The sequence below is a fragment of the Dendrobates tinctorius genome, unplaced genomic scaffold, assembly GCF_039654945.1.
Source record: "Dendrobates tinctorius isolate UK_male_01 unplaced genomic scaffold, ASM3965494v1 ptg000016l, whole genome shotgun sequence".
Taxonomy (NCBI): Eukaryota; Metazoa; Chordata; class Amphibia; order Anura; family Dendrobatidae; genus Dendrobates; species Dendrobates tinctorius.
The window spans coordinates 65,108,995-65,132,810 of record NW_027361684.1 but is presented as its reverse complement, the minus strand read 5'-3'; the positions used below and the strand labels follow the sequence as shown (position 1 = coordinate 65,132,810).

The following is a 23,816-nucleotide window of genomic DNA, read 5'->3' as shown; positions in this document are numbered from 1 at the left end:
CCAAAAAGGCGTTTAGTGAGTATTTCCCTGCTCTGTATTGTGCCGCAGTGACTGTTGTCCTTGACGGCACTGTTGGGTTTCGTGCTAGGCGTATTCTAGCAGGAAACCCAACAGTGTCATCGTGGTCTACAGTGACTGCTTTGAGTATTGTATTGCTACATTGTGCCGCAGTGACTGTTGTCCTTGACGGCACTGTTGGGTTTCGTGCTAGGCGTATTCTAGCAGGAAACCCAACAGTGTCATCGGGGTCTACAGTGACTGCTTTGAGTATTGTATTGCTACATTGTGCCGCAGTGACTGTTGTCCTTGACGGCACTGTTGGGTTTCGTGCTAGGCGTATTCTAGCAGGAAACCCAACAGTGTCATCGTGGTCTACAGTGACTGCTTTGAGTATTGTATTGCTACATTGTGCCGCAGTGACTGTTGTCCTTGACGGCACTGTTGGGTTTCGTGCTAGGCGTATTCTAGCAGGAAACCCAACAGTGTCATCGGGGTCTACAGTGACTGCTTTGAGTATTGTATTGCTACATTGTGCCGCAGTGACTGTTGTCCTTGACGGCACTGTTGGGTTTCGTGCTAGGCGTATTCTAGCAGGAAACCCAACAGTGTCATCGGGGTCTACAGTGACTGCTTTGAGTATTGTATTGCTACATTGTGCCGCAGTGACTGTTGTCCTTGACGGCACTGTTGGGTTTCGTGCTAGGCGTATTCTAGCAGGAAACCCAACAGTGTCATCGTGGTCTACAGTGACTGCTTTGAGTATTGTATTGCTAAATTGTGAAGCAGTGACTGTTGTACTTGACGGCACTGTTTTTTTTTATCAACAGTGGACAAAGTCCGAACACGTTGGCGTTCGATCAAGGACCGCTTCAACAGTGATGTTCGTGCTGAGGGCCAGGTTCGCAGTGGATCTGCGTCAAGGACCAGAACTAGATACCGTCACTATCACGCGTTGCAGTTCCTACGACCGGTCCTTGCCACAAGATCGTAAGTATTATACATTTTGGGTTTTTATTTTTATTAATCTGTGTTTTTCTAATCCACAGCTGATGCTTCTTGTAAAGGCATGGTAGTAATGATTTTCCTTTCTTCCACAGCACCTGGAGCAGCACCCTGCAACCTGGCCCTGGAGCGGTCCTTCGTCGGACGTCCTCTGACCCGTCCCAGCCATCCGACAGCCAGGAAGCACCTTGCAGGTCCCACACACACACAGCTGGTGACCAGGAAGCTGGGCCATCAGGTGTTCCCCTGTCCCAGGTCTCTGCCACTGGTTATGCGGGCACTACCCGCCAGCGGCAGAGGGCCTTGGAAAGGAATGTCTTGCCCGAGTTTATGCATTTGAGCGAGACATTTAATTCCAGCCTCAAGTCACTGTCCGACAGAGTTGAAAGCGGTTTTGCACTGATGGAACGTGGTTTTAACCACTTTGAACACCGCTTCAATTCTGTAGAACAGCGCCTTGACCGTCTGGAGGCCGACCTCAACAGACCAGCACACCATTTTTTTAGTAAGATTGAAAAGGGCATGGCGGAACACCTTAGTCCTGATCAACAGCTGAATGTGCTGCAGGCCTGCAACAATGCTTTCTTGCAGGCTATGCAGCATAATCGGTACGGTCAGCAGTCAGTGGTGTCCTTTCCACCTGTGCCACCATTGACTCGCTTCACCTCACTACCGACTTGTGCTGCATACCACTGCACGGACACCTCTCTTCAAAGGCTGGACACCCACCGTTACACCACCACAAGTCTGAGTGCAGCTGGTCACTTCACCGACACCACCATGGCAAGCGCTGCTCCTGTCTGGAGCACCACCGCCAATCCCATGCATGCGTGGAGCTCAGCCACCACTAGGCAAACATGGAACAGCCCTGCCGCTACAACAACATGTAGTAGCCCTGCCACCACCACTCTGCAAACCTGGGCCATCACTGCCGCCACCAGTCCTCCTGCAAGGACGAGCACTGAACAAGAAGAGCAGCATCAGCCACCTCAGCAGCAGCAGCCAACTCAGCAGACGCCACCTCAGCAGCAGCAGCCACCTCAGCAGCAGCCGCCACCTCAGCAGCAGCAGCCACCTCAGCAGCAGCCGCCACCTCAGCAGCAGCAGCAACCACCTCAGCAGCAGCCGCCACCTCAGCAGCAGCAGCAACCACCTCAGCAGCAGCTGCCACCTCAGCAGCAGCCGCCACCTCAGCAGCAGCCGCCACCTCAGCAGCAGCCGCAACCTCTGCAGCAGCAGCCGCCACCTCAGCAGCAGCAGCCATACCAGCAGACGGGGGACCTACATTCCATATTTGCCCCTACTTCAAGGCGAAATCAATCAAGGCGGGCATTGGGCCAAAGTCGGTCCAGGCACACAAGCCTACGGCGACATGCCATTACAACTAATGTAACTGAACAGATTTCCTCTCCTACAAGTGTTCCAAGTTTAATTCCCTTAACTGGACTACCTTCCCCCACAAGTTTTGTTGCCCCTTCCCCTCAAACACCGTCTTCAACTGCAAGTGTTGCATATTCCCTGCACACCCCCAAATTGAAACCATCTGCCCCCAAACGCCGTAAAAAATAATTTTTAAATTTTTTTTTTGTGATAAAAAATAAATTTACATTTGTGGTTCACCATTAATAAGTTTCATTAATGTTGTTTGCGCCGCTCACACACACTGATGGGTAAATACATGTTAAAAACCAACCCAAGGGCTAGTATAGTCATATGTGAAATAACATGGACTAGTATAGTCATTCAAAGGCCTAGTGTAATAACTCTAGTTTTACCAAATAGAATCTGTTTTCATGAAAAACAAACTGTTGAAACTTGTCTAAAAAATAAGTTTCTTTCTAGTTTCACCAGTTTGTTTTTGGTGAAACAAGATGCTAGTTGTTAAAAATCGAGTTATTACAGTAGGCCTTGGTATGACTATACTAGGCCGTGGTATTTCACATATACTACTAGCCCCAAGGCCTAGTATACTCATATTTGAAATACCACGGCCTAGTATAGTCATTCCAAGGCCTAGTGTAATAACTCTAGTTTTACCAAATAGAATCTGGTTTCATGAAAAACAAACTGTTGAAACTTGTCTAAAAAATAAGTTTCTTTCTAGTTTCACCAGTTTGTTTTTGTTGAAACAAGATGCTAGTTGTTAAAAATCGAGTTATTACAGTAGGCCTTGGTATGACTATACTAGGCCGTGGTATTTCACATATACTACTAGCCCCAAGGCCTAGTATACTCATATTTGAAATACCACGGCCTAGTATAGTCATTCCAAGGCCTAGTGTAATAACTCTAGTTTTACCAAATAGAATCTGGTTTCATGAAAAACAAACTGTTGAAACTTGTCTAAAAAATAAGTTTCTTTCTAGTTTCACCAGTTTGTTTTTGTTGAAACAAGATGCTAGTTGTTAAAAATCGAGTTATTACAGTAGGCCTTGGTATGACTATACTAGGCCGTGGTATTTCACATATACTACTAGCCCCAAGGCCTAGTATACTCATATTTGAAATACCACGGCCTAGTATAGTCATTCCAAGGCCTAGTGTAATAACTTTTAATGGAGCAGATTACATTCATCCACTCAATGCTGACTTGTATTCCCCATGGACTTTCATTGGGGTTGGGTTTTGAGTGTTGTGTTTTGAGAAAATCACATACTTTGTTTTAAACTATTTGCACAATTTTATCTTGAAAAAAAATTGTTTCCTGATTCATGGCCTGCAGCTTTGCTCATTCCAATATATTTCACGCAGACTAGCAATGCTGCATTTTAACTCGTATGTGTATTTACCTGCCCAGGTGTGTGAACATAACAAAATTCAGTTATACATGGGAAGTTTTTTAATTAATCGGAGTTTAAAAAATATAGTGCACTCAGTAATGGTATCAAATAAGGATTTTTATTACCATAAACAACAACATTACACCATTTCATCTTGCCAGTGCACCCGTCCTACATCAGAAATAAAGTAGGCCGCAAATTTGTCCCTCATTTGGCCAACTTCAACGGATGACCTGAGAGTGTGCTGAGTGAATTCAGGCAATGGGTTAGGAGCATCATCGTCCAGTTCAAAGGTCGGGTGCTCTTTAGCCATCACAAAGTTATGTAGAACCACACAGGCCTTCACCACCTCATCGACTGTTTCAAGTTTAAGATTAATGGCCGTGCCCAGAATTCGCCATCTGGAAACAAGAATCCCAAAAGCACACTCGACAGTTCTTCTGGCCCTGGTCAGCCTGTAATTAAAAATTTTTTTGGTGTGGTCCAAGTCCCGGCTGGAGTAGGGTTTCAGTAAGTTTCCGCACATTTGAAAAGCCTCATCGCCAACCATTACAAAGGGCAGTGGCGGAGCTTCGGTGTGAGGAAGAGGCCGTGGCATAGGGAAATTAAATTGGTTGCCATACAACCTCCGGCCCATGTCTGAGTTTTTAAAAGCCTGCGAGTCATTACCACGGCCAAATGCTCCAATGTCCACTGCTACAAACATACATCCGGCATCCGCAATTGCAATGAGTACTATTGAAAAGTACTTTTTGTAATTATAGTACTCAGATCCCGTTCTTTGGGGTTTGATGATCCGTATGTGTTTCCCATCAACAGCTCCCAAACAGTTGGGAAAATTGCATACTGTCCAGAATTTGTCAGCAATTTCCATCCACTTTTCAGCGGTGGGCAGGGGCATAAATTCTGGGCAAAGAACATTCCAGAGAGCCCGGCAGGTGTCAGCAACAATTCCAGACAAGGTAGAGATTCCAATACGGTACTGGAAGTGTAGTGAGGATAGGGTTTCTCCAGTCGCCAGGAATCTGTGAACAGACAAAGAAGTAAAATTAATATTTATGTATATTATTTTTAAAAACTATAAAAAAAATATTAGTACATTCACGAAAACTAATTACCCAAGGTTTTGAATACTAAATTTACAAAAAAAAACATCAGACCACACCCCTTTGTTTTTAAAACATACCGTAATGTCACCAGTAGCCGTTCCTCAGGAGGAATCGCACGACGGAGCTGTGTGTCCTGTCTCCGGATGGATTGTTGGACACGAGCAAGCAAATCCATGAAACTTTCGTGGGACATCCGGATATAATCTGTAAATTTCTCCGGGTTTGACTGGAGCTCGCTGTAGAGGGTATGGTATGCCCCACGGCTCTCCCGGAGTTCAACAATCGGATGTATCCACATACGCCGCCGTCTTCGCTGCCTCTCTCTCTTCCTTTGTTCATGGCAAGCAACTGCATACGCCTGAGCCATCGCGATGTCCAAATCCAAGTTGAAGTGAAAACTCTTCCAGCGCAGATCCATGGTCACGAGAAGAATCAAGCAAATGTGAAGAATACTGTAGACAGGGTGTATATATATTAACATACCACACCCACAATGAAGTCCCATTGGTCTTGTGTGTTGTTGAATGGTTGTTTTTTCTTTTTTGTGGGGTTTTTCCAAAATCTGTAAAAAAACGCAAACGCACAAAAAACGCATACAAACGCGCAAAAACGCTGCGTTTTTTTCCTGCATGCGCATTAAAATGCTGGAAAAAAACGCAGCGTTTGTATGCATTTGTATGCGTTTTTTTAATGCGTTTTTTTGCGGGAAAAACGCGCTGCAAAAAAAAGCAAGTGTGAAACTAGCCTTAGTTACCAGCTGATCGCTGGTCTCCCGCCTGTCACACGCAGCGATGCGTGCTGGCCAGCGGGAGATCAGCAACAAAAGAAATGTCCAGAGGTTTCTTGCAGCGATCAGCGATACCGGCACGGGGCCGGTCGCTGATCGCTGTCACACACAGCGATCTCGCTGTGAGATCGCTGTTGTGTCTCAAAACTTGTGACTCAGCAGCAAGATCGCTATTGAGATTGCTGTGTGACGGGGCCTTTACTGTCCATTTCTATGGTTAGATCACTGTGACACTTAGGCTGTTTATGATAAAGAGCTAAAATGAGGTTGGGTACAGTAGCAGGATTCCTCAGAGTGCTGCAAATGTTTTTCAGGGCAATTGGAGGCTTTGCAATATTGCAATTTGCAGGGTATGAATTCTCAGAGTGCAGTAGCAGATGACAAATGTATCTAATCTCAACTGCTGTGCTCTGTATAGGCAGCAATAGAGATCACTAAGGCAGCACTTTGCTCTACAACAGTTTAATGTTCTTCTCATTTGCAAGTTTGTGAAATGAGAGACATAGACCTGCTGAGGAAGCTTTCCTAAATCCAGAAAAAGGTTCCCCAGTAAAAGTAAAAAAAACAAACAAAAGAAAAGGAACACTAAAACAAAATAATATTGTTATTGCTTTTATTTACTTTTTCTAATCCTGTATAGGGTTAGGAGTAGTGTAGATTTAGGCTTATAGATAAAGATAAAGTTAAGAAAAGGGTTAGGGTTGGGAATAAATTTAGGGCAAGGACTGTTAGGAATAATGCTAGGGTTAGAGATATGGTTAGTTTTAGGGCTAGGATAATACTTGCTTTTCCCTTGGCACTGGTAACCCATGCTGCGCCAGTGCTAACAGCATTTACTGATTTAACGCTGAAATTAGAAATGCTCATAAATTGAGTTGAATGGAACAATTAGAACGAGGCAATGGCTGATTATGATCTAGGATCATGGGATGTGATGCTTGTCTTCTGCAATCTTGATGAAAATTGGCACATAATAACAAGAGTTACTTAGGAAAGTTTACTTGCAAACCAAAAACTAAGAATCGTCAACACATCAGAGATACAACACATAGATATTTGTCTCCACAGCCATTATTCCCCCTCCACAGTTTATATCTTCACCTGGCAAATATATCCTGATCACTCTCTCTTTGCTGTCTCTCCTTATATTTTTTCCCTTGTCCTTTACACTAATTTGAACACTGTGCCACCTGTCAGACTTATCTCTCACACATCACAACAAATCCTTTCTATTCAAGGGCAAATTATCTTCAGAATATACAGTGGTTTTTACTTCAATGAAAATCCAGTTCAGTGCTAGAAGTGCTGGAGTTCTCCTGCCTACATCGAGGCATTCTGCATATAATTCCCTAAGCACATGCTGTCTTTGGTGTTGTGCATAGCAGAGGCACTCCTCCAGAGAATCCAACCTTTCCCTTCAGCCTAAATTGTTTAAATTATACTTAATGACCTTTCACAATTCTGCCATTGGCTCACATGTGAACCAAGACAATCGGGACATCAACAACTCAGTCCCCAATAATTTATCCACTAGTTTCACTGTATGGCGAATCATTGCACCTGGGAGACAGCAACCATTCAGCAGCAAACCAAAATATTCTATCTCCCTAAATATAAAATCCATTATAAAGTCTTACTGTCTTACCTTTCGTGCATTATCCCTTCTCCATAACAACTTGCTGGGTTGGTCTGACAGAGGGGTATCCATATGGGCTGTCTATTCTGAGACTGACACCATTGCAAAATCACCCAAATTTTGCTTATAACCACAAATGCAGAAGTGACTTTTTTCGAATCCTTCCCACTCAACCTTACTATATTACAGGGAATGTGTAATATTTTTTATTTTTGCATTCATAATTATTCATTAAATATTACTATATAATCAATTATTTTTTAAGCAAAATAAAAAGTACTGTTTTAACATTTATTTTTTTAATAATCTTTTTTTTCCAGTAGCCACTGTGGTGGAGCTGCAATTTTTATTCACTGGTTTGTAAAGTGTCAGAGCGCTTCATCGAGCAGTGAGAACAGATTGGTATTAGTAGTATAATGTCAGGCTGCCCGACCTGTGCCCACTGCCACTGTCACCAGTAGTGTTCAGAGCACTGTAGTGTAAGCATCATTCTCTGAACACTGACTCAGCTTTGCTGTCCATGATGCACAGACATCTGAATGACCCTTTACTGCTGCGTGTGCAAAGCCACACCATGTTCGGGTACCAGTGCGCCGCTGGTGACTTCAGCCAGCGGTGAGTACATGTCACTGGATGAAATCACCGCCATAGTGCTGGTTCCCGGACCCGGTGAGCACTCATTACTGTGACTGCAATTACAGTATATGACGGCTCTGCTCAGATCCAAGCAATTGTTCTCTGTGTTGAGCATCTTCTCCTATTACGTGTGCTACAGTTCACTTACCCCTGTATCTAATCCTATCATGTGTGATACAGTTTGATGAGCTGGGTATCTAATCATATCATCAGAGATACACTCCTATTGGCAGTCTGCATCTGACGGCATTATACACAGGCTACAGTATACATCAGCGGTGGTGCTCGGTTGCGATAAGCACCATCCAATAAAGCCTTTTAGACAGAAGTATATACAGGGCAGTCATCGGAAGTTGCTTCATCCAAGCCTTGAGGAAATGTCTGTTGGTGTGAAACGATTGCCACGAGTAAACACATCTTGTATAGACTTTAGATTTAAATAAATGGTATTTATGGATGAAGCACCTCTTGGTCGGTGGCGTGAATATACGGTACTTGTAGATGAATGACAAAAAGGAAAGCACTTACAGAAACTTCAACAATTGCTTTTACATCTGATTTTTCATCTCCACTTATTCAGAAGCCACTTGGTTCAACTCAGAATGAATCCCGAGGTTTACATTAGGCATTTGAGAATAATTAGCTTCTCTTGTTAATTAGGTAGACAGTACAAGGGAAAAACATGGATAGTAATAACACAAACTGCACAAGAAAACTAAACCTTGCCAGATTCAGCCACAGAATCACATTCAGCCACAACTGAATTTTTTTTCTGAATTAAACTACTAGCAAATAGTTCTGTTATTCTAAAGTTTTACTATTACCCCATGAGAAACTTACATATTCCACTGTGCCGTTCAGTTGAATGACTGGAGAACTGACTAATCACTAAAATATCATTTGTTCAGCAAAGACAATGTTGTAATACTAACAACCATTGTAAAGTCAATTTTTTTTTGTCTTAGTTCTGTGGTCATCATATTAGATATCTCTTTTTCTTTCTTCCTCATTTGAACTTTATGTGGTCATACAGATTAGCTCAATGTAATGTCTTATCTTGTTAGTTTAGCACCTTGAAATTTTCATGTTAAACACACCAAAAAAATAAATCCTTTGGAATGTAGACGTTTATCACCAAGAACGGACATCTTAATAATAATAACTATCAGTGGCGTAACTACAAAGTTATGGGCCCCGGTGCGAACTTTCAAATGGGGCCCCCCCATGCCAAAATACACGCACATCTCCGCTCCGTACACCCGGTACACACACTGCTCCTCTCCATACACCTTGTACACACATAGCTCCGCTCCATACAACTCGTACACACACAGCTGCACTCCATACACCTCATACGCACACAGCTCCGCTCCATACACCTCGTACACACATAGCTCCACTCCGTACACACACGTCTGTGCTCCGTACACTTCATACACACGGCTCCTCTCTGTACACATCATACACACACACGGCTGCGCTCCATACACCTTGTACACATACGGCTCCACTCACCTCGTACACACACGACTCCGCTCCGTACACCTTGTTCACACACAGCTCTGCTCCGTACATCTCGTACAGACACGGCTCCGCTCCATACACCTCCTACACATACGGCTCTGCTCCGTACATCTCGTACACACACGACTCTGCTCCGTACACTTCGTACACACACGGTTCCGCTCCGTACACATCATACACACACGGCTGCGCTAATACACTTCGTACACACAGGGTTCCGCTCCGTACACCTCGTACACACAGGGCTTCGCTCTGTACACCTCGTATACACACGGCTCGCTCCGTACACCTCGTATACACACGGCTCGCTCCGTACACCTCGTATACACACGGCTCGCTCCGTACACCTCGTATACACACAGCTCCGCTCCGTACACCTCGTACACACGCAGCTCTGCTCTGTACATCTCGTATACACACGGCTCCGCTCCGTACACCTTGTACACACACGGCTCCGCTCCGTACACCTCGTACACACACGGCTCCGCTCCGTACTCCTGGTATACACACGGCTCCGCTCCGTACACCTGGTATACACACAGCTCCGCTCCGTACACCTCGTACACACGTGGTTCTGCTCCGTACACCTCGCACACACGTGGCTCTGCTCCATACACCTCGTACACACATGGCTCCGCTCCGTACACTTCGTACACACACGGCTCTGCTCCGTACACCTTGTACACATTCGGCTCCGCTCCGTACACCTCGTATACACACAGCTCTGCTACATCCACACTGTAAACCCCTCCTGACCCCACACAGAAACTTTACGTCATCCAGCACCATGACAACCAGCACAGCAGAGTCCTGAAGACAACGAGGCCCCTGATCTTGTGACTCCCTGACTCCTCCCCTCCCGTGACCTCATCACAGGTCCTGTGCGCACAGCCACAGAATAGCCATGGATGTCATTGCAGGCTGCGGTGGGTCTATCTGGGAGGGCCAGGATGGGGTGCATGGGGGGGCATGGTGGCTCAGTGCAATGCGGGATGCGGGGGGGGGGTCAAAAACGGGACTGTCCCGCAAGAATCAGGACGGTTGGGCGATATCATGGTCTGACCTGCCGGGCCCCTGACTCCCCCGGGCCAGGTCACAGTGGCGACTTCTGCGACCGTGATAGTTGCGCCCCTGCTAACTATAGCTAATATAAATTTAGAAAATGGTCACTGTAGGATTGCATGTTGCAACCTTGATACACTTTTCTGAAATTATCTCAAAAATGTGTAGTTTTTGCCATGGTTTTTCAAAATCATGGCAAAAACACTGCAAGTTGTCCTCCATTTTTTTAACTTACATGTTGTGTTTACCTGACCACTAAAGCTCATGTAAGATGCCTTAGATGTATTTTTTGGATCATTGTCATGTTGGAAAAGTGCAGGTCTACCAAGGTCCCGGAATGATGGTAACATCTTTTTTTATTAAAGAACAGTATATCTGTGAATTCATGATACCATCAATGCAATGTAGCTCCTTGACACCAGAAACACTCATGTAGCCCCACATAAGGACACTGCCACCAATATGTTTCTCTGTAAATGTGGTGCCCCCAGGAGTATGGTCGCCACACTGGCTTTGCCTTCCTCCAGGGGAGGGTAATGCCAGGCTTGGAGGCAATGATGGGTCTCTCTCACAGTCAATCCATACATGCAACACAGTTCCACTACAGGCCAGTAGGGGGAACTCTGAACCAGGATGTAGGGGAAGGGTGTCCTCTGAGGGCCGAGAGTTAGGAGTGGGGAGATAGTCTGCGGAGGGTGAAGTGAGCAGACATGGAGAATGAAGCTGAGAGGTTGAGCTGCAGGAGGCGAGCTCCCTCAGGTTGAGAGCGCACGAACTGGAGTCTGGTCTCCACGGTGGCACGGACACTGACAGTCCTGCCACAGATACCAGAGGAGTAGGAGGCTGTAAATGCCTTGCTCCCACCAAAAGACTTGGGACACAACAGTAATTATATAGAGAGCCAGGACTCAGGAGAGGAGTCCCCGAGAGAGGTTACAGCTGTCTGTCATACAAGTAACATTCTAGGAACGTCAGAGAAGAGGCATTTCAGAGTAACTAAGGACTGGGGTGCTTCACACTACAAAGCGCTCGGAAAGGAGACTGCACAGCCTGTGAGAGAGAATCCTGAATTGCTTCCAGGCTAACCTGCTCCATACCATCTGTAATCAGGACCCTGGACTGCACATACTCAGTGAAGGTACAGAAACTTCAACCGCTATGTCTTGTCTGTTCCCTACGCTTTCGGCACTGCTACATCCCCGTGCCAGCTACATCTACACTGCCCTGGGACTACAGCTTCACCTGTGGGGAGCTTTACCATCTAAGCTGCACATACCATCAGTCCCAGCGGATCTGTATGCAGCGTTGGCCTAACACCATATTTGCCAAACACCACGGGTAGCGTCACAAACTATTCTACCATTAACTACATCCCTCCATTGCTTGGGCGCCCTGGGCCACGGACCGGGTCACCACTGCTGTGACACATCCCCCTGACACCGGCCCGGTACCGAGTACCCCACTGCCCTGGGAGGGTGGCCTAATTTGGTGTCACAAACAGGATTACGGAGCCCGGTATCCCCGGGTCCTGTGTTCCATAGACTGTGATTGTGAACTGTGTGAATTTGGCGCAAGAAATCGCCATTGCCGCGCTGCTTGGCGCGCGCGGGAAGAAAGAGGGGCGGCCTTCGTGGGCGGAGCCTGCGCAGAGCGCGAAGAGAGATGCCACGCGGGAAGAGAGGACAGCGCGCGAGAGAAGGAGGAGCTGAGGCCTACAGCCCGGTGCGTCAAGCCTGTGAAGTGGCCGCCGGTGAGCTCACACAACCCCCCGGCCCTGGCCAACGTCTACTGGGGGGGAGAAGATGTCCGCACTACAAGCCGATGCAGCGGCGGACGCCGCCGCTAACCCCGCGGTGCCGCCAGGAGGAGCAACCGCCGCAGCGGTCCCCATAATGCCGCTATCCATGCCCTGCATACCGGGAGTGGCCTGGCTACCGCAATACTCGGGTGAGTCATACACCTTGAACGAATTTAAAGAAAGACTGTGCAGCTCGTTTAAAGTGTACCCTCTGTCTAAGAGCAGAAAGTGAATATCCTGATTGGACAGCTAACGGGTGCAGCGCTGAGGGAGGTGAAGGCCTGGCAGACTGCCGATAAAGAGACTGTTGCAAAGGTCCTGGCCAAGCTGAGGAGCACCTTTGACTAGAGTTGAACGAAACGGGTCGAAAAATTTCAAAAGTCGCCGACTTTTGGCAAAGTCGGGTTTCATGAAACGAAACCCGACCCTAGGATGAGGTCGGCCACGAGGTCGGCGACTTACGCGCCAAAGTCGCGTTTCAAAAGTTTGTTTTGCGCTCTTTTTCAGCCAATCAGGATCCACGGACACTGTGGGCAACGTGATGACATAGGCAGGGGTCACCACCATCTTTCAGAAGGGCATGCAAGTGATTGGCTTGCTTTGGTGGGCGTCACAGGGGGTATAAAAGGGCGTGCACGCCGACCGCCATCTTACTTCTGCCGATATCAGTATAGGGAGAGGTTGCTGCTGATTCTGTAGGGAGAGCGTTAGGCAGGGAAGAAGACTGCTTCTGCTGCTAGCGATTTGGCCTGTACAACACACCAGTCACTGTGTGTGCAGTGCAAGGGGAGGCTATATAGTGGTGTATCAGTGGTGTTGGTTGTTGGGCTGCCTTCTAAGGCTTCCTGACATTCCTGCATTGCTGTTTACCCACTGCTCCGCAAACTGCTTTTTTAAAAGCAATCCCATTTTTTTTTTTTTTGTCCTGCTGAGAAGAAAAAAAAACTGCTTCTGCTGCTAGCGATTTGGCCTGCACAACACACCAGTCACTGTGTGTGCAGTGCAAGGGGAGGCTATATTGTGGTGTATCAGTGGTGTTGGTTGTTGGGCTGCCTTCTAAGGCTTCCTGACATTCCTGCATTGCTGTTTACCCACTGCTCCGCAAACTGCTTTTTTAAAAGCAATCCAATCTCCCTTATCCTCTAGTCACTTTTGTCACAGCTGTGCCATCGAGCCTGTGACATAGCGCTCAGATATCAGTGGGCCTCACACAATCCAAAAGTGTCCAGTGTCCACAAGTGTGTGCAGAAATTCAAAATCTCCTTTATCCTCTAGTCACTTTGGTCACAGCTGTGCCATCGAGCCTGTCACATAGCGCTCAGATATTCATTGGGCCTCACACAATCCAAAAGTGTCCAGTGTCCACAAGTGTGTGCAGAAATTCAAAATCTCCCTTATCCTCTCGTCACTTTTGTCACAGCTGTGCCATCGAGCCTGTGACATAGCGCTCAGATATCAGTGGGCCTCACACAATCCAAAAGTGTCCACAAGTGTCTGCAGAAATTCAAAATCTCCCTTATCCTCTCGTCACTTTTGTCACAGCTGTGCCATCGAGCCTGTCACATAGCGCTCAGATATTCATTGGGCCTCACACAATCCAAAAGTGTCCAGTGTCCACAAGTGTGTGCAGAAATTCAAAATCTCCTTTATCCTCTAGTCACTTTGGTCACAGCTGTGCCATCGAGCCTGTCACATAGCGCTCAGATATTCATTGGGCCTCACACAATCCAAAAGTGTCCAGTGTCCACAAGTGTGTGCAGAAATTCAAAATCTCCCTTATCCTCTCGTCACTTTTGTCACAGCTGTGCCATCGAGCCTGTCACATAGCGCTCAGATATTCATTGGGCCTCACACAATCCAAAAGTGTCCAGTGTCCACAAGTGTGTGCAGAAATTCAAAATCTCCTTTATCCTCTAGTCACTTTGGTCACAGCTGTGCCATCGAGCCTGTCACATAGCGCTCAGATATTCATTGGGCCTCACACAATCCAAAAGTGTCCAGTGTCCACAAGTGTCTGCAGAAATTCAAAATCTCCCTTATCCTCTAGTCACTTTTGTCACAGCTGTGCCATCGAGCCTGTCACATAGCGCTCAGATATCAGTGGGCCTCACACAATCCAAAAGTGTCCAGTGTCCACAAGTGTCTGCAGAAATTCAAAATCTCCCCTGTCCTATAGACAACTTGTACCTTGTTTTACATTACTATATAGTTTGTTGGATTTTGTCTACATTTCTACCAAAAATGAGGAAAACTGGTGGAAGAGGCCGTGGAATTGGGCGGGGGTTGGCAGCTGGTAATGATGGTGTTGGTGGTGGATCTGATGGTAGTGGCAAGAGCAAAATAGGACCGAATGCAGGAGGTGTTGAGCCTGCGTCATCGTCTGGCTACATAAGGCCTCGAATGCTTAGTTTTCTAGGAGTTGGCAAACCGCTTTTAAAGCCAGAGCATCAGGAAAAAGTTTTGTCTTACATTGCTGACTCAACCTCCAGCTCTATCGCCTCCTCTTCTTCAGTTGTAAAAAGTAAAAGCACTGAGTCGTCATTGGAGGCTCATGTTCATGAACCACACCTTTCCTTGTGTCCTTCACCCCAACCAAGATTGAAGGATGACGCAGGCCATACTACTGATTACTCCATGGAGCTGTTTTCACATACCATGCCTGGATTATCAAGTCAAATGGTGAATTACCCAGGCCAAGAAGAATCTGACATGGAGTGCACTGATGCACAGCCGCTGATTGATGATTCTGCTGGTACATTCACTCAGAGCACTACATTGTCCTCGCTGTGTACAGAGCCAGATTCTGACCCTGATGAGACTCAGGTGCCCCTTCCCGCACACTATACCACCATACACGGTGACACAGAGGAAGGTGCACATGACATAGAAGAGGAGGTGATGGATGACCCAGTTGTTGACCCAGATTGGCATTGGCAGGGTGCTGCTTCCAATAGCTCAGATGAGGAGCATCCACAGCAGACATCGACATCGCAACAGCTGTTATCTGGCAGGCCCGGAGCACTCCAAAGACAGGTTCCAAACATCAAAAGAGTTGCTGGACAGCTTGTCAGAGGGTCAAAAGATCACAGCGTGCTAGGCCGCAAAATGTCTGCCAAAGTAGGAAGAGTGCAGTGTGGCACTTTTTTGAACAAAATCCTCATGATCAGGCCAAGGTTATCTGTAAGAAGTGCGCAAAGACCTTTAGCCGAGGGAAAAATCTGAAAAATTTGAATACCAGTTGCATGCTTAGACATTTAACCAGCATGCACTTGCAAGCGTGGACACAACACCAAACCTCAAGTGCCACATGTGCAACTGATCACAACGAAGGTAGTCAGCAACGCTACATTGTTTCCCCCACTGTAAGCCCACCGGTTAGCACAGCAGCAAATGTTGAGGTGTCGTTGCAAGGCCACAGCAGTCAGGGAATCCCACTGTTATATCAACGAAAGACTGATTCTAGGCCATCAGAAAGAACACCAACTCCATCACCATCATCAACCCTCTCTCAGTCCGCCCTGTCCACCGCTACTTCCACCATATGCAGCTCTCAAGTCCAGCTCACCCTCCCAGACACTATGAGTAGGTCAAGAAAGTACTCAATCTCTCATCCGCGTACACTGGGTTTGAACGCCCACATTGCCAAACTAATCTCGTTTGAGATGATGCCCTTTCGGTTGGTGGAAAGCACAGCTTTCCGCGAACTCATGGCCTATGCAGTACCATGCTATGACCTACCCAGTCGCCACTTCTTCTCTCGCAAAGCCATCCCAGCCCTCCACCATCATGTGAAAGACCGCATTGTCCATGCACTCAAGCAGTCAGTGAGCGGAAAGGTGCACCTCACAACTGATGCATGGTCCAGTCGGCATGGCCAGGGCCGTTACGTGTCCATCACTGCGCACTGGGTTAATGTGGTGGATGCAGGGTCCACAGGGGACAGCGGTGGTGGGACAGTGCTGCCTAGCCCACGGTATAGGAAACAGTTGGCTGTAGGCGTTCGACCCTCCTCCTCCTCCTCCTCCAGAAGCGAAAGCTCGTCCACAGAGCGCAGTCGTACGAGCACTCCATCTGCAGCTGCCACTGTTGCACACGATGTGTCCCCCTATCGAGCAGCTAGTGGAAAGTGTCAGCAGGCTGTGTTGCAGATGATGTGTTTGGGCAACAGACACACCGCCGAGGTGCTGGCCGAGTACTTGAAGCGACAACTGAGTCATGGCTGGGCAGTGTACATCTTGAGGCAGGCAAGGTAGCTAGTGATAACGGCCGTAATTTTGTGGCAGCCATAGCCCTTTCAAAACTCAGCCATATACCTTGCTTGGCTCACACCTTGAACCTGGTGGTGCAGTGCTTCCTCAAAAATTATCCGGAGTTAACAGCCCTGCTCCAGAAGGTGCGAAGACTGTGCGCGCACATCCGCCGGTCGCCTGTACACTCCGTTCGTATGCAGAAGCTGCAGCGATTGCTCCACCTTCCCAACCACCGCCTCATTATCGACATTGCAACAAGGTGGAACTCCACCCTGCACAGGGTGGAGCGGCTGTGCGAGCAGAGGCAGGCCATAATGCATTTGTGGGAGGATACACGGCCAGGCACTTTGAGAGCAGACATGGAGTTGACAGGTGTGCAGTGGTCGAAGCTGAAAGACCTCTGTAAAGTCCTTCAGTGTTTTGAGGAATGCACACGGCTGGTAAGCGCAGACGACGCCATCCTAAGCATGAGCATCCCACTTATGCGTCTGCTCATGCAAACTTTGACGCACCTTAAGGAGCAGGCGTCTGCAGCCAATGTTGATGAGGAGGAAGAGGAGGAGGGAATCCTTGATGACATTCAGCCATTGTCTGCTCAGGGACCTCTCCTGGACGAGGTGGAGGAAGAAGAGGAGGAGGAGGATGATGGGGATGATTACTTAGGGGAGGAGGATGCATCTCGTGGGGCAAGTGAAAATGTTGGCGTGGCAAGGTCTGGTACAGGGTTTGTGCGTGACTGGAGGGATGTGGATTTGCCAGAAAGTGCTCCTCCACCCAGCACTCGCAGTGCATCATTGACACCGGGAACATTGGCCCACATGTCAGATTATGCCTTGCAGATCCTAAAAAGGGACCCACGCATTGCCAAAATGATGAACGATGACGACTACTGGTTGGCCAGCATCCTGGATCCACGCTATAAAGGCAAATTACAAAACATCATGCCACAGGAGAACCTTGACCTAATATTGGCTAATAAACAAGCAACTCTGGTAAATCGGTTGCTTGAGGCATTCCCAGCACACAGCAGCGGTGATGGTTCTCACACGAGCCGTACGGGCCGGGGGCAGCTTGGCAGAGGTGTTCGTGGTGCACACAGCAGAAGTGGCGTTGGAGACAGGGGTTTCATGACAATGTTGTGGACTGATTTTTCAAATACCGCTCACACAACTGGTAATACTGCATCGATGGAAAGTGACAGGAGACAGCAGTTGTCAACTATGGTTACAAACTACTTTTCCTCCCATATCGATGTTCTCCCACACAGGTCATTCCCCTTTGACTATTGGGCCGCTAAACTGGACACCTGGCCTGAATTGGCCCAATATGCCTTACAGGAGCTCGCTTGCCCAGCTGCAAGTGTGCTATCGGAAAGAGTCTTCAGTGCAGCTGGATCAATCCTGACAGAAAAAAGGACCCGTCTGTCAACCCAAAATGTGGATGATCTAACCTTCATTAAAATGAACCATGCATGGGTTTCCAAGGATTTTGTCCCACCTTCCCATGATGACACATAGGGTGACAGAAATGTGGCTTGCTTTGGTCCACCTCTTCCTGGGACTTCACCTATTTTGCCTTTTGCATCAGCTGAATGTCCAACATCAACATATGCCACTTTCTAAAACTCCCTAACTGTGCTGCCTCCCCCCCCATGGCCGGGGTCACCACCTAGCGCACGACACCATGCGAGTGCCGTTGCCCTGGACAGGTGGGTAGGCCGACTCTTGGGTGCGGGCACTGGCACAGGGTCCCTCATAGTGCAATCAAGTGTCTCTGACGGTGGTGGTGCACACCCGCCGTCAGACACACCGCCGTACTATGAGGGGCCCAGTGCCAGTACCGACGCCCACGAGTGGGCCCCCCGTGCTTGGGCAGGGCCCCAGCATTTGCAATCTTTACCTCTCCCTGCTCCTCCGCTGTGTAATCTGGGCCGTCAAATCCATACTGTGCCTGACACCGTCTGAGCCTGCCTCCTGATGTACAGACATATATTTTGAATGTGTACGCTATCCATACATGTTATCCAGGGATACGGTACCCTTTCTAACCTTTGTGCAATCACGTGCAATCCATACTGGGCCTAACACCGTCTGAGCCTGCCTCCTGATGTACAGACATATATTTTGAATGTGTACGCTATCCATACATGTTATCCGGGCATACGGTACCCTTTCTAACCTTTGTGCAATCACGTGCAATCCATGCTGGGCCTGAGAACGGCTGGCGAGCTGTTAAGCAAGCTACAGCACCTGTGGTTTGCACACGTAAGTTTTTCATTTTTTCAGGAATGACGTTTAGGCCTAATTCCGGAACTGCGGTTGACCTGCACTTACTGGGAAATCATTGTTCGCGGGTAATAATTGTCATCAGTGATCCCCATCACTAACGTTGTTCAGCGGGTTATCTGCACCTGTAAGCGACAAACGCTGGCCTTTTCAGTGTAGCGCACATGCAGCCACGGACATGTAATGGCATGACACACCAGTTATTGGCCAATCTCATGTGCCAGAGCCTCACGTGTCCCTCTAGTAAGCCGGACTCGGACCGTGGGGCATGACGGAGTCTCGTTCGTTAACGGAATTAAGCTTGAAATGTGTGCATCTGTTCTGTAGCTGGCATGGTTGAGGTTTCCCAGGTGGAGTCGAATTTAACCGTAGGCTCCACTTCTGGTGGTGCCCTTCTGGACATTCCTTTAAGGTTCAGCTTTGCAACCATACTGCCCACGTAAAACAAACACTTTGCCTTCATGAACGCTGTTTGGAGGGTCATGACTCGTGGGAATAACGCCGCCCAATCAGTTAACCTGCTAGAGAGATCATTCGTTGCTCCCAAGCATGACATCACACTCCCTAGGAAGAAGGTAATGCCACTGTGGCGACCGTACTCCTGGGGGCGACACAAGTGCACTGATGCCCAGCCACTGCTCGATGAATCTGCTGGTACATTGACCCAGACCACTACATTCCCCTCGCACGCTACTCGGCCTGAATCTGACCCTGATGAAACTCAGGTTACCCTTCCCATATACAGTTCCATCTTACACGGTGACAAAGAGGAAGCTGCAGATGAAAGTGCAGGTTCGGCCCACCCGCCATCAGACACACCACCGTACTATCAGGGGCCCTGTGCCAGTGCCATCGCCAACGAGTGGGCCCCCCCTGCTTGCTCAGGATCACAGCACTTGCAAAGTTGAAATACTGTGCAGTGAGATGGAAGATGGGGACGACGAGGAGTCCAGACAAGTACAGGGATTCCCTAGCGAGGAGTCTTATTTGATTGTTTTCAATGTTGGGACAGCAATTTTTGGGGAGCACTATACTCTGGAGAATGATAGATGGTGCCCACCATACACTGGAACATTCCAAAGGTGGACATCAGACACTGGAGCAGCATTTACAGGGCCCATTATACACTAGAGCATTAGAAATGGGGCCCATTATGTTTGGAGCATTATTTGGGCCCAAAAGACAGTGGAGCTTCATCCATGGGGACCAACATATACTGTAGCATTATGTGGAGCTCATCATATACTGTTTCAAACATTATATGGGACCAATGATTCTGTATGGAGAAATAGATGGGCCTCGTCATGAGATGTAAAAAGTGAAGTATTTTTCATTGTACTATACCGCTATTTCTCTGCCGTATCGGAGCATGATGAGTTGTGGTATGTGTTAAAGGGGCGCTCTTTCGCCCAGGGCACATGAAAACCTGGAGCCAGCCCTACCCCCCCACAACTTTAGCCAAATAACCCCCATTTTTCAGTGCGTAACTTGTATTATGAAGTTAATTAAGGTTGACAAGCTTAAGTAAGAAGAATTGATGCTTTTGGCATTCAAATGGGCACTGTAGGTGTGTTTCCTGTCCTCCTCTCACTGCCGACTTTTATTCCCCATTGACTTACATTGGGTTTCGTGTTTCGGGACGACCCCGACTTTTCCCTATAATCGGACGATCTTGCTCGACCCGACTTTTGGAAAAGTCAGGTTTCACGAAACGAAACGCGACCCTAAAAAAACAAAAGTCGCTCAACTCTACCTTTGACACCCGTACTGCAGCTGAGATCAAGATGCGATTCTTTGGCTGTAAGCAGAGGGCACAAGACAGTATCAGGGACTATGCCCTCAACCTGCAGAAGGCGCTGCGAGCAGTTAAGCAAGTTGATCCTGACAGTGTAAAAGAAGAAGATAAACTGTTGAAGGAGCAGTTCATTGAGGGACTCCTGTCTAGTACCCACAGGGGGCAGCTACGCATCCTAACCATACAAACCCCTGACCTGAACTTTGCTGATTTTAAGGATAAAGCTATACGGGTACAGCAGGAACCCACTGACCACCGTCCAGCACCCCAGAGGCGCCTAGCAATCACCTACCATCAATAAACAACGCCTTGTCCTTCCATCCTGGTGGAGGCTGATGCCCAAACTCTGGATAGGGATCCAACAGAGGAGCTGCGTCTTCAGGTCCAGGAGCTTACCAAGGGAATGGCCGCACTTACCAGGACCGTGCAGTCCCTACAGGATTCCTCCAAAGAAAAGGTCCAGCTTGCTTCCAGTCCAGAGGATGTCCCATGGCTCCGGAAGAGGAGAACCCCGCCACTTCGAGGAAGGAACAACGATCACTATGACCAGGACGGACGTCCCATCTGTCGCCGCTGCTACAAGGCAGGTCATCTGGCCAGGTACTGTCCTTTAAACAAGCAACCCCTGGGGCAACGGGCCAACCCCCAGGAGTAGGTTCAGCAGGCCCAAGGAAATGGAGAGCCAAGTATGTGGGAGGGAGGTCAATCCTTCCTGTGGTAATTGACGGCATCCCCATGAGCGCTTTGCTGGACACTGGCTCCCAGGTGACCACTATGCCGTATATTTTGTACAAGAGGTACTGGGCTGATTCTGAACTCACCCGTGGCCCAACTGATGAACTAACAGTAGTTGCTAGTAATGGTCGTACCTTGCCGCAGATTGGATGCAAGGAAATTACTGTAAAAGTGGGGCGGGTGGAGTTAAAATCACAAGGACTGATAATTGTTGATATTGATCGATGTGAATGTAATCCCATGATGACTCTTGGTACCAATGTAATTGAAAACTGTCTGTCCGAGGTTATTGTCTTGTTGCAACAGGTGGCTGAGACTGCTGGTTCCGGAGCGCAACGAGTCCTGCAGAAGGAGATCCGGGCCCTGATGCAAAGACAACAGGTAGAACTCTCTGGCGGAGAGATTGGCAGTGTCAGAGTCAGTGATGCTTTCCCCACTGTAATACCCCCAAGGAGTGAAATGTTGATATGGTGTTGGGCAGCTATAGGCCTTAGAGGGAAGGATTACCAGGCATTGGTGGAACCAGTATACTCCGAAAGTAGGCCCACTGTCCTGACAGCCAGAGGGGTGGTTGATGTACAAAAAGGGAGAGTACCTGTACGTCTTTTGAATTGTGGGGAGGAGGAAGCCACAACACCTCGGTACGCCACAGTTGCCAAGCTGCTCACTGTTAATAACAACTCATTGCAGGCAGCAGAGCCCTTGGTCTCATCCGGCCAGGTGGAGGACAATGGCTCTGGAAAGCAGCTAGAAGAGTGGTGCCAGCAACTGCAGGTGGGAACTGACTCTACACCTTCATACCAGAAAAATGGGGTTTACAGGGTGACACAAGAGTATGAGCAGGTATTCAGCAAACACCCACTAGGCAAAAGGGGTCCAACATCATATCCCCACAGGAGACCATCCACCCATAAAAGAGAGGTACAGACCTATAGCCCCAACATAGTACCAATGTGCTAAGAGTATGTTGAAAGAGATGAAGGAAGCGGGGGTCATTAGGGACAGTTGTAGCCCATGGGCAGCTCCAATTGTTTTTGTAAAGAAAAAGGATGGTACCATGAGAATGTGTGTTGATTACAGGAAAATTAACAGCATTACACATAAAGATGCCTACCCATTACCTAGGATTGAGGAATCCTTAGCTGCACTTAAAACTGCTAATTACTTTTCCACCTTGGATCTCACCAGTGGGTATCGGCAGGTTCCCGTGGCAGAGGCAGACAAGGAGAAAACTGCATTTACTACTCCAATGGGTCTCTGTGAGTTCAATTATATGCCATTTGGGCTCTGCACTGCTCCAGGAACATTTCAACGGCTGATGGAGTGCTGCCTGGGACACATGAACTTTGAGACGGTCCTGTTGCACCTGGATGATGTCATTGTTTTCTCCAAGACCTATGAAGAGCATCTGGAACACCCGGCTGAAGTATTTGAAGCTTTGCCCAATTTTGGCCTGAAGGTGAAGCCTTCCAAATGTCACCTCCTGAAGCCTAAGGTCCAGTACCTTGGTCACGTGGTCAGTGCAAAAGGTGTGGCACCAGATCCTGACAAGGTCACAGTCATCCGGGACTGGAAGAAGCCCAGCAACCTCCATGGGGTACGCCAATTCCTGGGACTGGTAGGCTACTACCGGAGATTTATCAAAGGCTTTACTGAAATAGCCACCCCGAAACCTTCTGGTGGGGCAGTCCAAGAAAGGCAAGCAAAAGAATTCCACGTTTGAATGGACTGAAGAATTGGAGAAGTCCTTCACCAGACTGAAGATGGCCCTCACAGGTGACGAAGTTCTGGCTTACCCAGATTATGACAAACCCTTTGTGCTGTACACGGATGCCATCAACGTGGGATTAGGAGCAGTACTGTCGCAGGTACAGAATGGAAAAGAGAGAGTGATCTCCTACGCCAGCAGGAAGCTGCGTCCCACTGAGAGGAACCCGGATGATTACAGTTCTTTCAAGTTGGAGTTCCTGGCCATAGTCTGGGCTGTCACAGAAAGGTTCAAGCATTACCTAGCTTCTGCCAAGTTTACGATCTTCACGGACAACAATCTGTTGACCCACTTGGACACTGCCAAGCTAGGAGCACTGGAGCAGCGATGGATGGCTCGGTTATCCAATTATGAGTTTACCATCAAGTACTGGGCAGGGCACAAGAATGCCAATGCTGATGCTCTATCCAGGATGCCTAATCTGCCAGATGCAGGAGAAGACCCTGAGGCTCTGGAAGAGACAGAGTTGCCTCCCTTCCACTGGCCATTGGTGGCCCAACGTGCTCAGGGAGTGAGAGACCGGCGGTCTGGCTTGAGAGAAGTCACCCTGAATCCATTGCCCCATCATGATTGGGCAGAAGCGCAAGATAATGACCCCGCAGTCCGCTTGGTGAAAGAGCTGCTGACACAAGGTGACTCACGCCCAGAG

General features: G+C 48.1%; 1 protein-coding gene across 1 annotated transcript in view; it reads right to left on the bottom strand.

Annotated features, from left to right (window-relative positions):
• The window catches only part of LOC141080595 (granulocyte-macrophage colony-stimulating factor receptor subunit alpha-like), a 130,766-nt gene extending 123,365 nt beyond the window's left edge, over nucleotides 1-7,401 (bottom strand). The window contains exon 1 of the mRNA XM_073565922.1: nucleotides 7,324-7,401. The gene's annotated coding sequence lies outside the window, so the exon portion shown is untranslated. The remainder of the gene's footprint in view (nucleotides 1-7,323) is intronic.
• Between the last annotated feature and the right edge of the window lie 16,415 nt (nucleotides 7,402-23,816).